Below are 15,500 nucleotides of genomic sequence, written 5' to 3'. Positions count from 1 at the left end.
CAAAAGTAAAAAGGTTATATGATACAATGGGAAGAGAGCTGAGTTTGGAATCAGGAGACCTGCGTTCCAAACCTGGCTCTGACTCTTATTACGAATATCTTTGTAACCTCAGCAAGTCATTTAAATCCAATAGGTCTCAACACCTCATACATAAAGTGAAGATTCTGGTTTCAGAGGCTTCTATATTTCTTCCCAATTCTAAATCTATAAAAGACAAAATTAACTGGCTTGATTTTTAAAAAAAATATATTTTCTACCTTCTGGGGGGGGGGAAGGGGTAAAAGGAAAATGAAACAGCTTCAAGAAGAGGAGAAATAACCGAAGGTACTGGCAATTCCCCTAATACTAGACAATAATTTCTAAATAAATGACAGCAAACTATAATATCCATCCATTTAATCATTCACTTTTTCCTTAAAATGCGATCTATCATCACAAAGGGTATAATTTCTGATCTGGTACTCTAGATTTCGTGTATCACTACCTTGCTGTTCATGGAAATGTGAGAATCTTATTGGAGACTACATTCTTCACTGGAAGGGAAAGGGGATCTGCTCTACTGTATAAATTTAAAAACTTCAAAAAGACTGTGATTTTATAAATGAGGGTACTTCCATCAAATCAAAGACAGACTGTAGTGGACAGTTGCATGAATTTCTGTGGCCAATTTTTTTTTAATCACTACTACTAAAAAATGTCTCCAAATTAATTAGGCTGGTCTTTCTGGCAACCAATACCAGCCTGTTACTTGAAGTTTTGCCAGCTTGGTAGAACCTGCCAATGTCAATTCTCTCCTAGCAGAGCGTAGGACCACTAACATGCCATGATGAAGCATCTGAGAAACCCTGTTAGAGAGGGACACAAAATTGATAAACATATACAGACATATCTATAAAAATGTAACTCACAAGAGATGACTAAGTTCTTGGAAAAAGTAATCCAACTGACTCTAAAGAGGGCTACAGGAAATTGGCACCTTCTGCAATTTCCCACTGTGAAGTAACAGTATCTAGGTTACAGATATGTTTCTAAAACCTTTCTATGGCATAGATAATTGAGTTAGCAGCATACTGGCTACATACTTTGAAGTGGGGATGTTATTGGTATACTAACCTTTCTTTCACCTGGTAGGGTAAGCCCACAATCCTCTCATACAGTTAACAATCTTATGACCTTTACTCCCTCCTCATTATCACATCATTTATGTTAACCAATCCTAGCAGCCTTGATATAAAAAGGGCTAGTTATAAACAAGGACAGCCAGAAGTGATTTAATAAACTCACTGCTGGGGCTCAAAGCCAACCTTGGCCAGAGAAAGAAGAACATTCAACTAAAGGAATGAAATACTCAACACATAGCTCTATTACTTTATTACATGGAAAGACAACCTCTACAAAACAGACTGTGGTTTTCATTGACCCCAAAACTGGACAGAGTAAATAGAAACTGAAGCTATCACTGCTCTCCCTTCTAGATTAAAAAGATTAACTTGTGGTTACATTGTTGTTATATTTTACTGTGCAAGTATCCTTATGCATATTTTACATATTAAAAACAATGAAATGAGAAAAGTTAAGTAATTGACCTTCATAAATAGTATGCCAGAGGAAGATACAAAAAAGTAAATTCCACAAGCCAGTTCACTCTTAGAGCAGGGATTAGTAAACTTTTTTGAGTCTTTGGATACAAGATACTTGGGGATAGACATCTTCTGAGAGTATTTGTTTTTAAATGCATGAAATAAAAGGAAATTACAAAGAAAATTAATTATACTGAAATGTAGTTATCTATATATTAATATATGTAGACATAGATATAGACATGGATATAAACATAGATATTTAAAGCCTGGTTAAGATGCCTAGTTAAGAAGCCCTGTTCCAAGGTATAAAGGATCAGCAAATTGTTTAGATACATTGGTTTGGGAGTTTAAAAAAAATTGGGTTCAAAATCCAGTGCCTGACATTGATGTGACCTTGAATCGATCACTTTAGACCTTTGGATCCCAGTTTCCTTATCTTTAAAGTGAGGTAGTTGAAACATTTTTTTTCAGATTTCTTTCAACTCTTAAGTCTCTGATCTTGTTTTTTTCTTCATTCACTTCTTCTTAGAATTGACAGTATTAAAGAAGCAATAGATTTACTGAGTAAAATAATCAGAAAGCATTACTGGCTTCATGGTCTTAGCCATATTGCTAGCACTTCTCTTCAAATTTTTGTGTTCTTCTGCCAAGTCAGGAGTGTGGACAAAGAGCAGGGAAATGGCCAAGCCCTGGTCAGAATTAGGTCTAGATCACTCAACTTGAATTTGGAGCCCTCAACCAAAAAATGAATGTATTGGATCCAAAAGGTCTTTTCTACCTCTAAATTGTCTTACTGAATGGATGTTGCCTCAGACTGAATTCAACTTCAACTGAATTCAGGGCCATTTCCAGTCATCAAGACTACTGGAGCCAGATGATTCTGGAGGAGAGAATAAGACTGATAACTTTGGAGAACTTTACTTCACTTAAATCTAATTCATTTGCAAGTCAAGACACCACCTTTCTAATGTCATTGGCCCTCTTCAATATATTCTCAAAGGACAAACAACAATCCTATGATCTTAAGATGATTCCATTGGAGCTTAGCTATTAATATTTAGCACTACAACCTTTTCCCCAGCGTGGGCTAGGTTCATAATTATTAATAAATTATACATTAATTTAGTAATAAATGTCTACCATGTATATTAGAGCATACAATAAAGCAATGAAAGAAATATAAAGTTTATATAAATTTTTACCATCATGAAATCCAAAGTCTAATAAGACAATTATCTAACTATAATATACAATGCTATGGAATAGACAATTCTATGGTAAAATACATAATTTTATTGTGTTGGCACAAAGCAAAGAGATAGCTAAGCAGAAGGTTACTATTGATGGTAGAGATAAGATTAAGGAATCAGAAAAAACTTCATGAAAATGGCAATATCTGAAGTAGATATTATAGGACAGGAAAGGGAAGGAGGAAATTTCTGGCATAAGAAACATCATTAAAAAAAAAGGGTAGAGAATGCTGATGTGTTACTGAAGGGCAACGAATAATCTAATATGGTTGGACTATGCCATATGTGAAATAGGGCAGTGGGAGACAAGACTGGAAAAACCATAAAAAATTTTTTTCCAGATTGGCAGAGAATAAAAAGTTAAGCCTTGATAAGGACAAAAGAAATTTAGAAAAGAAAAAAAGTCTTCTGAATAAATGAAATTCACTCAACAACAAAGGGAAGAAATTAGAAGTGCCAAAAGAAAAAAAAAAGAATATCAATCCTTTCCCCCCTCTCTACCCATTCTCACCACCTAACAAGCATTTTTTGGGTTCCAGGACCATTCTGTAGTCAGGAAACTACAAGGTTTTACTAAACAATTACAAAGCACTAATTATTTAGTATATATATGTTATCTATCCTTTGTAAGGTACCTGAAAATATAGTAAGCACTTAATAAATGCTTGTTGCAGACTGACCTGGTTATATGCAAACTTATACATGGATCGGGGGAACCTATAGTTCCTTGGTGAAGAATTCCTTTTATAACAAGACAAAAAACAAAGGTGTTTCAACTGCTACTAGGAAGATAAATAGCCTGGACTATCCATTAGTGCCCCATAAATTCTACTGCTCAGAATGCTGATATATTTCTAGTGATTTGTGATGTTTTCCTTTCCGGGTTTTGATGGCAACCTGGGTTTAATACAATATACCAGTTTAGTAAGGTAAAAACCCCTAGCTGGAACAAACTTAAAATCTGCCTAGGAATTCTCCGAATGTAGGAGGACAACAACTCCAGCTAAATTCTGGTTCCCATAGAAATCCCCTCTGGGAATAAGACCTTTCAATGTGGCATTTGCAAGGGAAACTCCATTTGAAAATGTGTTCTTGCAGACTCTCCCCTGAGGCTTCCTCAGAGAAATTTCACCTGTTTTTTTTTTTTCCTTGAAAGATAAGGTCTTAATGGGGCAAAACCACCCCAATGATGAACTCTCTGCAAGAGAGCCATGTCTCCACTTCCCCAATGCATAGTATGAGGATGATACCCAAGGGAACACGAGCCAGGCTGGGGGGCACAGATGTTAACAGACCGCTTTGCATCTGCAAATGTGATGTGAACTAGAAGCTTATCCCCTGTAATTTGCAGAGAATCTTTAGGCTAGTTTAGGTAAGACTGGTTATTTTGAGATGTTATAGATGGAAGTGGGTCACAGAGGTGAAACTTGCAAACGTCAAAGGAAACCAACCTTTTTCTCTTAAAAAAAAAAAAATGAATCTTCTCGAAGACGATCATCCTGATTTCCATGGAGAAATACAATATTCTTCTCATAGTGGTTGATCTACAATGGATCTCTGATCTCATAAATATGGCTAGATATAAACTGCAATCCATCCATGTCTCCCCATGCTGTGTGACTCTTGTTCACAGGTTTACCATAGAGGTTTACTTACTGTGCCGAAAGCCTCCTTTGTTTTCTCATTAAAAATAATATTCGTATACATATAATCATCTAAGTTGGAAGGGACCCCTCACATTGTCTAGTTTGAGCCCATAATTTTATGTATAAAGAAACTGAAGTCTAAGCTTCAGACATGGTAACATGTTCAAGGTCATACAGATTAGAAGCACTCAGCACCAACTGTCTCCGAAGTCTGTGTTCTTTTCACTGAATTATACAGCTTATCCATATCCAATCCAGCCCATGAACTTTGAAGCATCTTATTGTCTGTTGGCTTCCTGATCTCTGGTTTTCCTACCATTTAGTCCGTACATTTCTAGACCCAGGACCTGGTTGCCAGGTTGCAGGTTATGACCTTGGTCAGCATATAGTAAGCACTTAATAAAAGCTCACTGACTGACTGCTATAGTCCTGCTAAATCTAAAGTTGGAGTGGGACCAAGCAGTTCTCCATACCCTCCTCTCTTCTCCTCCATTCTCCCAAGTCTGGTCCCTATCAAAAAGCACATTTTCTAGATAGAGGTTCATTTAGATTTTGTCATCTTTATTTAGAATTTCATCAGGTCAGCCTGACAGCATGGAATAATAGCTAATAATAATATGCTAGCATCTATACAGTTTTAATAGTGATGTTGCCCTATTTGTTCCTCACCCTGGAAAGTAGATGCTATTACTATCCATATTTTACAGTTGAGGAAACTAAGGCAAAAGGAGGTTAAGTGGTTTATCTAATTAAGTGTTTGAAGTAATATCTGAGCTCTGGTGTTTCTGATTCTAGGTCTAATACTTTATTCACTGTGCCTTCCAAATGCATCTTAGTGACTAGATTTTAAGCCAGAATGATCTGTACAATGACATGATCATCACTTAACTTGTCTCAGTTACAGTGACTTCATTTCAAAAAATAAAGATAATAATATTGTGTTCTTCAAGAGGGTTGTTGAGAAGGTCAACCAAGATAATGTATGTAGAATGTTTTATAAGTGTCACCTATTTATCATCATCATCATCATCATCATCACTATCATCATGAGTTTAGATCCATGATTTCTTCAGTGTTGGAGACTTCCAAGGAAGAAACTCCATCATCCAGTGCAAATAGGGATATGTTCTGTAACTTAGGAGTCTAACAGAGATGCTGGGAGCACTGAGAGATTAAGAAATAATAATGATGACAGCCAGCATTTATATAGAGTTTTAAGGTTTGCAAAGTACTTTAAAAAATATTATTTCATTTGATCCTCATAAATTCTGGGACAAAGGTGTCCCCACTTCATAGGTGAAAAAACTGAGGTGAGCAGAGTTTAAGTGACAGAGTCACACAAAAGGATTGATATAACACAAGCTACGTAATCGCAAAACCATCCTTCAAGAAATAAATAACCCTAAAGCACCCTTGGACATACTTTTCCTCTTACCTGGACAACTTCAGGAGGGTCCTAAGCCACTTTCGAAGAAACCAGAAAACTACAGGTGCCCCTTCTCCTCCAAAGCATGCTCTGGCACAGAAATGAGGCAGTGGGCATCAGGTAGGGATGTCACCTGTCTCCGTCAGGGCATTTTCCAGGCAGGAAAGGGAAGCCCAGGACCTGACAGGTAGCCAAGAAGCCCCACAACACAGAGAGCTGCTGGAACACTAACAAGCTATGGTGAGCAAAAAAGTCCAAACTTCCTCACACATGCAAACTCAACATTTAATTTTCTGCAAGATTACCCACAATAATTACAAAGTTTCTGAAATACTGCCTTAAAAGCTGGAAACTATAGGATCCGTAGGAATCGATCTTTTATCTTTCACCTTTACTGTGTCCCCGTGTCTATGAACTCCATGTGTCACACGCTATAGTGAAGCCAGGAGATATTTTCCTCTAATTTCTAGGGGTATTAAACTGAAACTTAACCACAATTAGGTTGATTATTAAATAACCCAATGAAGAGAATTATATAGCGAACCTCTAGCATACAAATAGCACTAAACAGAGAAAACTTGAGAGTCTGTTTTGTTCAGAGGTCTACATTTCTGGCCAGCCTCCATATTACTGACCAAGGACTAGGGTGGTGAGGACATCCACATTACTGTAACTTGTACCTTCTGCCAATCAATTTGAGGCAACAGGAATAACTTGAATGGACTTGGCACTTGTGAAATCGCGAGTTGAGTGCTGACTAACACCAAGTCATCTCAGAGGGATCAAACGCATGGTCTAAGGAGTATAATTCTTTGTGGAAAATGTATCCGTGTGTGTCATAGTCTTAGAATAGAACATGTTAAGCCAAGAAATCCACTCTAATACAGATGGGTAACATGGAAAAGTAGATCTTGTTTGCCTGAGTTAACAAGACAGGTTATAGCAAATGTTTCTCAACGTGAGTCCATGAGACCTTACACTCTGCTGCATCACTGAAATTAAAGGGACTTGTAAAGTTTGCACATTCCCAAGGGGGCATTTAGTCACTTATTTAGTCACATATTCAAATAGTACATATCTTTTTCCATGTGGTATTAATTGCTTTGATAAGGGAATGTAGCACCTCTCAATCACATGTTGGCCTTTGATCATTCTTCATCTTTTAAGATGACACTTCTGACAATGATTACTATTCAATTATTTGGCAGGCTGAATAGGACTCCTTACATGAAGATAACCATTTTTCCAAGCACAAGGTCATGTTTTCTCTTGTTTACACCTTCCTTCCTCAATTTAATTTCCTACGGGTTCAATAACTTTATCACTGCCTCTTGGCTTCCTGCAAATCTCACCTTCTGGAAGAAGTTTTTCCTTGTCCTTAATCTAGTGCTTTTCCTATAAGATTACATTCCATTTTTCTGCCTAATATCATTTGTACATGGTCGGTTTCATGTTGTCTACCCCTTAATTTAGTGCTTTCCCTTTAAGATTATGTCCCATTTTTCCTGCATAATATCATTTGCACATAGTTGTTTTCATGTACAATAGAATGAGAGTTTTCTGAGAGCAGGGATTATCTTTTGCTTTTTTTGAACCTGTGGTGCTTAGCACATGTCTAGCACATTGACTTATTTTTGAGCTATATCTTAGCTTCAAGTAAGATGAAGCAAAAATCAGAGATCTACATCTTATTCTCACTTCTATCACAAACATGACCTTGAAGAGGGCACTTTTCCATTTTCTATCCTGATCTCTCCAGTTCTGAGCTGAGAATACCAGTACCAACAATTTGAAATACAGCACTCAAGCCACTGTGAGTTTCAACAATTTCCACTAAGACACTCTTTTCGAAATAATTTCATTTTCTCTCTTTTCTGTCCTGTCAGGTTCAGACTTTGGTATTCTATTTCATAAAGTTACTTATTTTCAGAATTGGATTAACCTAGAGGCAATGGTTCATATGAGAAAAAGGAAAAGGCAGATATGCATGTCATTTCAGTGATAAGAATAAGAAGAGCCTCCACTCCCTATTCTCAAGCCCTCACACATTATATTCAAGGAAACCTGGGTTCCTGAAAATTACACCAGAAGAAAGAAGTTTTGGTAAATCTTTCCAAGTCAGAAAGGGTTTGAGTACAATGGCATTTGCCATCTCAAAAAAAAGACTAGCTTGAAGGACCCACTGCTGGAAGACTGGTCACAAAGTGATTTGGAGTGAAGTTTTTTGGGACTTAGTAATGCATAAGGACTGTTTTGCCACTGACAAGTTTATGACCCTAGTGGAATTTATCCACGTCAAGGAAATTATGCATCTTTTAGAAAGCTGGAAATAATGAAATAACTGTTTGTCAACAGGTAAGTGGAATCATACCATATTGTTTTCTATGCACTCTTCTATATAATACATTTTTCACAACCCTTTTAGTATAAAGAGCTCAGAACTTTACAGCTAATTCTTTATTTTCCATCAGCTAGTATGTTTCATTTCAGCTCTATGAACATTATGCCCCTGTGCTTCTGACAACTCCCCACAACTTTTAAACTTTCTTGTATATTTTTTCCTCTTATAGATTATAGGCTCTTTAAGCGATAGGATGGGGACTATTTCTTTTTCTTATCTGAATTCCCATGTCTGGCATATAGTAAGCACTAAATGAACATTTACTGACCATTGGCTCCTTCTTACTTTTCCCAATCCCAACCACTTCTCAGATGGTAATGAAGCATTCTTAGTTTTTGTACTTTAAGGTAAGATGTGTGGAAAGGAGAGGCTTGGAAATACTGGAAATGTCTGACCTAAGGGGAATTTCCCAGACCACTGACCCTATCTCCAACCTCTTGGCTGAGGGGATTTCCAGGCTTATTGCTTTCTGTTACAGAATGCCTCTTTTGTCTCTAAAAAGAGTCTGAGACCAGTGACAGACTGTCCACTAATTTGGCATCAACCTTCCCTAGTAAAAGTCCAATTCTTCAAAACAACTAAGAAGAGCAGAGAGTACCTCTTGGATCAGTGCTCCATCTGTTCTGCAAATAAAGTGCCAGTCGGACACAGTGTGAGAGCAGCAGGCAACAATCTGGGGAAAATACTACGCGTCTGGTGGACCCCAGGAGACTAGAGCACAAGAAAGTACAAGATGTTCTCAAGTGCCTAGTATGAAGTCAAGAAACCAGGTCTTAGGCCTCAGGAATAGAAAGGAATTATAAACCATGTCACCTTCACCTTTCCTAAAAAAGGGCAGATGATAGCATAAGTTAGAATGCCAGGCCTCCAAGGAAACTCTTGCCAGAAGACTTCCCTCCATCTTTCTGTCCCCAAAATGTCCTCACTATGAATTCTGGTGGGTTCCTCCTTCTATAGTTTCTCCAGCTCCTCAGGAATTATATCTGTGCCATCTATAACTACAGACCCAAGCTGTGGTATAATGGAAACAACCAGGATCAGAAATGACGCTAACTTTAGTTGGTTTATCACTACCTTACTATGTGACCCTAAGCCATTCATTTACTATGTCTATGTCTGTTTCTTCCTATGTAAAATAGGAAGCATAAAACCACCTGCTCTACAGACCCTACAGGATGATATGAAATTAAATGATAGTTTACAGAGCCAATTTACAATGGTAAAAAGTAGTATTTATTTCGTAGAATAAAACACTACCTTCAAGGCTCTTTAAAAAAAAAAATCTCCTATTCATATATCAAAACCATTCAAGATTAGCTGAAAGATATCACAACAGAAAGAACCCTATTCAATGACCCCTCTGATCATAAACATCAAGCAAAGGCATAAAACAGCAAGATGTATGTTCACCAAAGGTATTTGCCAGTGTGATGGAGGAGATACATAACACAGTCCAATCGACAATCTCTGTAGATTGTTAGGTCTTCCGATGCCCGTTTACATATGACACTGTCCCCCATGCCTGAAAGGTTCTCCCTCCCCATCCCTGCCTAGCAGAATGTTTGAGTTTTTGCCAAGATTCAGCTCAAATGATGCCTTCTCCATAAGGCCTTACCCATTCCTTCCATTCCATCTCCCACTGGAGCCTCTTAGCCAATGGTTTTCAGACTTTTTGATCTGAAGATTGCTTATACTTTCAAAAATTGCTAAGGACACTAAGAGATTTTGTTTATTTGGGTTATACATATGAAAGTACATATATATTTTTGCCATTCTAGAAATAAAAATTATATTCAAATATTCTATTTATTCATTTAAAATAAAATAATGAACGTATAACTGGAAATTGAAAGGAGCCTGTCAATTAGGGAATGGCTGAATAACCTATATGAATGTAATGGAATATTACTGTTCCATAACAAATGATGAGCATACTGATTTCAGAAAAATCTGAAAAGACTGAGTGAAGCGAGCAGAACTAGGAGATCATCATACATAGTAGCAGCAAGATTATGTAATGACCAATTATGATAACTCCTCAGAAATGTCATCTACATTCAGAGAGAGAACTCTGAAGACTGAATGTGGATCAAACATACTATTTTCATTTTTTGCTTGCTTTTTCTTTTCATGATTTTCCCCTTTTATCCTGCTTTTTTCTTTCATGAAATAACTTAATATGGAAATATATGTAAAATGATTGTACAGGTATTAACCTGTTATCAGATTGTTTGTGGTCCTGGGGATGGGAAAGAGAAGGGAAGGAGGTAGGAAAATTTGGAACAAAAATGAATGCTTAAAACTATCTCTGCATGTAATTGGAAAAAAAAAATAAACACTACTGGATTAAAAAAAACCGAATCTATAATTTTAATTGGCTAGGCAACTCCTTCTGAGGAAGTTCCTTCTACCAATGTAATCTGGGACTTATTTTTCAATTTCTACTATTTGAAAGATGCCTGGGAAGCTGAAAGGTTAAATAAGATACCATAGATGTAGTCCCTGAAGACTCTCTAAAAGGCTGTCAGGGATTCCCAGAGGTTTACGGATCACACTTCGAAAATGGCTGAGCTAAGTTTATCTTCCATGCATTCTGTATCTGATACATACATATTGGTATGTATATTGTCTCTCCCACTAAAATAGAAGTTTCTTGAGGACAGGCATTGTTTTTGCTTTTTCTTTGCATCCCCAGAATTTAGCTCTGTGCTTGTCATACACCTAGTGAATAAGCAACTAATAAATGCTTATTGATAAACTGATTATATTGGTTGCATTAAGTCTCAGAACCTTAGAGGGCATTTTGAAAGAGATCTATAACCAATCAAGAGTTTGGGCTGAATATTCACACAGGGAAGATCAAGTAGATGAGGAAAATATACTAACCAGAATACACAATGTACATGGTTGGATGATCTATTGGGCTTTTCTAAAACAACAATGAATATTCAAAAAGGGCAGTTGGTCAGAGTGCCAGCTCTAGGATCAAGAAGATCTAAGTTCAAATCCAGCCTCAGATATTCACTAGCTGAATGACCCTCAGCAAACCTCTTAACTCTGTTTTCCTCAGTTTCCTCATCTATAAAAATGAGTTTGGAGGAAATGATGAACCATTCCAGTATTTGGTCAAGAAAACTCCAAATGGGGTCATGAGGTTTTATATATATGTTATCTCATGTGATTCTCATACAACTCTATGAAATAGGTACTATACAATCTTCATTTAACAGATGAAGAAATTGAGACTTAATAAAACTTGTCAGTGTCTGAGAGGGATCTGAACTCGGATCTTCCTGATTCTGAGTCCAGTACTCTAGTTATTTCACTTAGATGTCATTAATATCTATACCAGGAATAGGCCATACAGATGGGACAATGAGGTAGGCTTAGAGTTGAACAAAAGAAGAAGAGCAAGCTGGATTGCGTTTTGGAAATCATAAAGCTCCTTTAATGCAAATGCAAATATTTAATTCTTATACTCAACAGTCCCCAACATTCAGAGAGATTGGGCTTGTGGATCAACTCCATTTTTGCTAACAGTATAGGCTTTAGGAATGGATAGAAAGCTGACCCAGAGACAGAAAGAACTGAGTTTTGCCTCTGATACATACTGATTATGTGACCTTAGGCAGCCTACTTAAATCTCTTAGTTTTCCCAGGCAACCTTCAAATACTATTCACTGCAAAGTATCATATCTGCTTCTTTATTCAATCAGTTACGACAAGTTATTTTGATTGAAGTATTTGAAGAAAATTGGTCTCAACCAGATAAGTAGTTGGAAAAGGAAGGTGTATTTTAATTATAAGATAACATCTTAATATTATTATGAAAATAATTTTGACCTTGCAGACATGAAAGGGTGTCAGGTAATAATACCTGAATTACATAAGTAGATGGAGCTTCCTCACAAGGAGTTACCTAACCTATGGAAATCATAAGTTCTCTTCTCCAAACCAGCTCCCTCCCATCCACCCCACCCCACCCCCAAATGGCTTAGTGATGGACTGTGTGTCTGTTGTCCAAGGACCCGCCTAACTAAGCATGGAGAAGCTCATCACAGGATACCCATGGGAAAATGAATTTTTCAGCTCCAGCAACTCTTGAAGACTGTCTACTAAGACTATCCATCTACTCAGGAATGATGATCTGAGTCACTGGAGGGAACATCAACTCTTGCATTAATTATTGTATTTATTCAGGATAGGTCTGTTTTTTCTATTCTTTTCGTTAAAATAAAAAGAAAAAAAATTTTCTCTATCTTTCCCCCTTTTTCCATTTCCCTTTTCATCTCTTACCATTCCTCTTCATCTCTTTATTTCAAGACATTAAAACATAGAACTGAATTATATACATTTTTGCATTATTAATTGCATTTATTTAAGACTATTCTACATGCCCTATAAAAGAAAATGAGTATAAAATTTTGCTTCTCTTTCCTTATTTCTTTTCTCCTCAAATCCAAAATACCTAAATTAAATTGTTCTCTATCTCTCTCCTCCCTTCCCCATCCTGGCCCAATGTTTTAAATTCTCTGAGTTTTTTTTGTTTGTTTTACATAAGAGAACCCCTTCCAAAAAACAAAATTTAATAATCCTATCTAACCTATGTTATCACTTATTATATATCCTAAATCCCTCCTACTGCAAATAAATATTTTCTCTTTTTTAATCTATCCTATGACAAGCAGGATGCTTAGAAAAAAGAGAAAAAAAAAACTATGGGACCGATGCCCAGGAGATCCAGGTTCTAGTATCAACTCTGACAAATCAGCAATATCATCTTGGATAAGTCACCAAAAGCTCCCTGAGTTTTAGTTTTTTCATTGGCAGATTATATGATCAAGAAAATTCAATCTAAATCAAGGAATTATTATAAAGTGACCTTTATGCACAAAACACTGTACTAAATGCTGGGACTATGGAGATAGGTATACAGATCCTGCCCTCAAGGAATTTACAGTCTAATTAAGCAGGAAAGAACTACATGTACCTCAATTATGATGGCCCAACAGACAGGACAATCAATATAAAGAATTACAAGTAATTTAAGAAAGGAGAGATCAGCTTAAACTGGGGTGGAGGTCTGGAGAAGGCTTTATTGGGGGAGGGTGACATCTAAAGAAAGAATGTGTTCCACATAGTGGGAATATGGCAACAAAAAGAAGGAATTAAAAGAACACAGCATAAAAGTAGAGTGGGTAAATAGTCCACTTTGGCTGAAATGCAAAGTAGGAAGGGAGCAGTATGAGATAAACTCTTAAGATTTGGAACAAAAGTGCAGAAGAATTTAAATGCTGAGCTCAGAAATATACACGCTATTTATAAGGTAATGGGAAAAAGTTTTTGAGTTGTAGAATGATGCAATTAGGAAGACTATTTCTTACAAAGTGTGAGTAAAGAACAGTCTGTTTTGAGAAAAGAATGAGCACAGGAAGACCAGTTAAGAGGCAATCACAATTAAAACTTAGGTGAGAATCAATCAACAAGCATTTATTAAGATATGATTATGTGCCAGATACTGTGCTAGGTACTGAGGATGCAAATGAAAGGGATAAAAACTGATAAGGATTTGAACATGTATATGGTCTCAGTATTAAGAAAAAGAGGGAAAAGGGGTATATAAGAGATTGCCAAAGTAGGATCAATGCATTTTTCCAGTTCAAATATTCTATGATTTTCTTAGAAGCATTGACCAGATACTCCATATCACTCATACGTTATCACATAATATTACTGACTTTGTCAGTAGTCTTAAAAAGAAAGTTAAGAAGTAGTATGAAGTTTATTGCCTTGATATACATGATGTCCCAATACACTTTTTTAATATTTAAAAGTTTAAAACTGCACAAAAGCTTTTGGAACACCCTGAATATGCTTTTAAGTGGCTCCTTCAGAGGGGATGAGAAATTTAATGCTGATAATTCTAGTTCAAGAAGAAAATGAACAAGAGAGGGTTAAGGGATTTGTCCACAGTTATACAGGTGGATGGCTACAGCTAGATTCAAAACCAGGTCTCATTTCCTTAAATCCAACATACTCGCCACTGTCCCATGCTGCACTGACATAAGTCACCCATTTTGCAGCTGTCTCTGACTTCACAGTACTATGTAAGGGACAGCCAGAATGTAGTTTCTAGAGATCCTTCTTGGTATCTTCTCTCCATTCTTCTCAAAAAGGAAACATTGGGGTGTGATTGAGATGTGAATGTACTGCCTTCTACACACTACAACCAAAAAATCAATTGCTGACAAAATTAGTTAGGCAAATGCCCTTAACTGCTCTGATACCTCTACTAGAAGAGTTTAGTTGGGTTTGCATATTTATGTTCACAATATCCATTACATTGTCTTTTATATAATAAGTGCTTAATAAATGTGTGTTAAACTGACTTGGGGAGATGGGGTAGAGAAAAACATCAAATCATCTGCACCCTCTGTTCCAGTTTGCTGTTTCATGGATTTCACTATTAAAAGTGTTGACTTAGACACTTGATCTTTCTCTGATAAAAGGCCTTATCCTCCCCTACGTTCTTCATGTGAACAATCAATAGCATGTTCATTTAATTCTTGAAGATTTATAAAATGATACAATATATATAGCATATATAAAGTACTTTTACTTATGAAATATATGTATATAAAATATATACTTATGTATATACATATGTACATATATACACACAGAGACATACATGTCTCTGTGTAAGTGTACACGTATGTATATGCAGACATACATGCCTGTGTGTAGGGCTGTATGTATTGTGATTTTCATAGAAGTCGTTATGTGATGTGCTGTATTATCTTTACTTTACAGAGGAGGAAACTGAATCTGATAGTTTAAGTGATTTGTCTATGTTCATGAAGAAAATAAGCATCTACAGTAGAATGTGAACCCAGGTTTTCCTGTCCCAGATTCAATACTCTCTCCACTAGGCCTCAGAAATATTTACTCTGTATTATAATTTATTAGCTATCCAAGAATTTCTAAAACATTTTACTTGTCCTTCAAAATGACCAAAAACAGGGGAAATAAAAAGTGATTCTTTTCCTTTCCTTGAAATTTCAGGTAATGATAATAATCTAGTAACATTTTTGTATAACACTTCATATTTTATGAAATGTTCCACATAGATTATTTTACTTGATTCTATAACAGTTCTTCAGTAGTGAAGATATTATCTCTGTTTTATAGAGG

At 36.3% G+C, this 15,500-nt stretch overlaps 1 protein-coding gene across 4 annotated transcripts in view; it reads right to left on the bottom strand.

Moving 5' to 3' along the window:
• Window positions 1-15,500, bottom strand: part of ESRRG (estrogen related receptor gamma) — a 608,771-nt gene that overhangs the window by 574,800 nt on the left and 18,471 nt on the right. The gene's annotated exons all lie outside the window — the stretch shown is intronic.

This window comes from Antechinus flavipes, chromosome 4, assembly GCF_016432865.1.
Source record: "Antechinus flavipes isolate AdamAnt ecotype Samford, QLD, Australia chromosome 4, AdamAnt_v2, whole genome shotgun sequence".
In the NCBI taxonomy this organism is placed as follows: Eukaryota; Metazoa; Chordata; class Mammalia; order Dasyuromorphia; family Dasyuridae; genus Antechinus; species Antechinus flavipes.
Note: the sequence above shows the minus strand (reverse complement) of the source record. Positions and strands in the feature narration are given on the sequence as shown.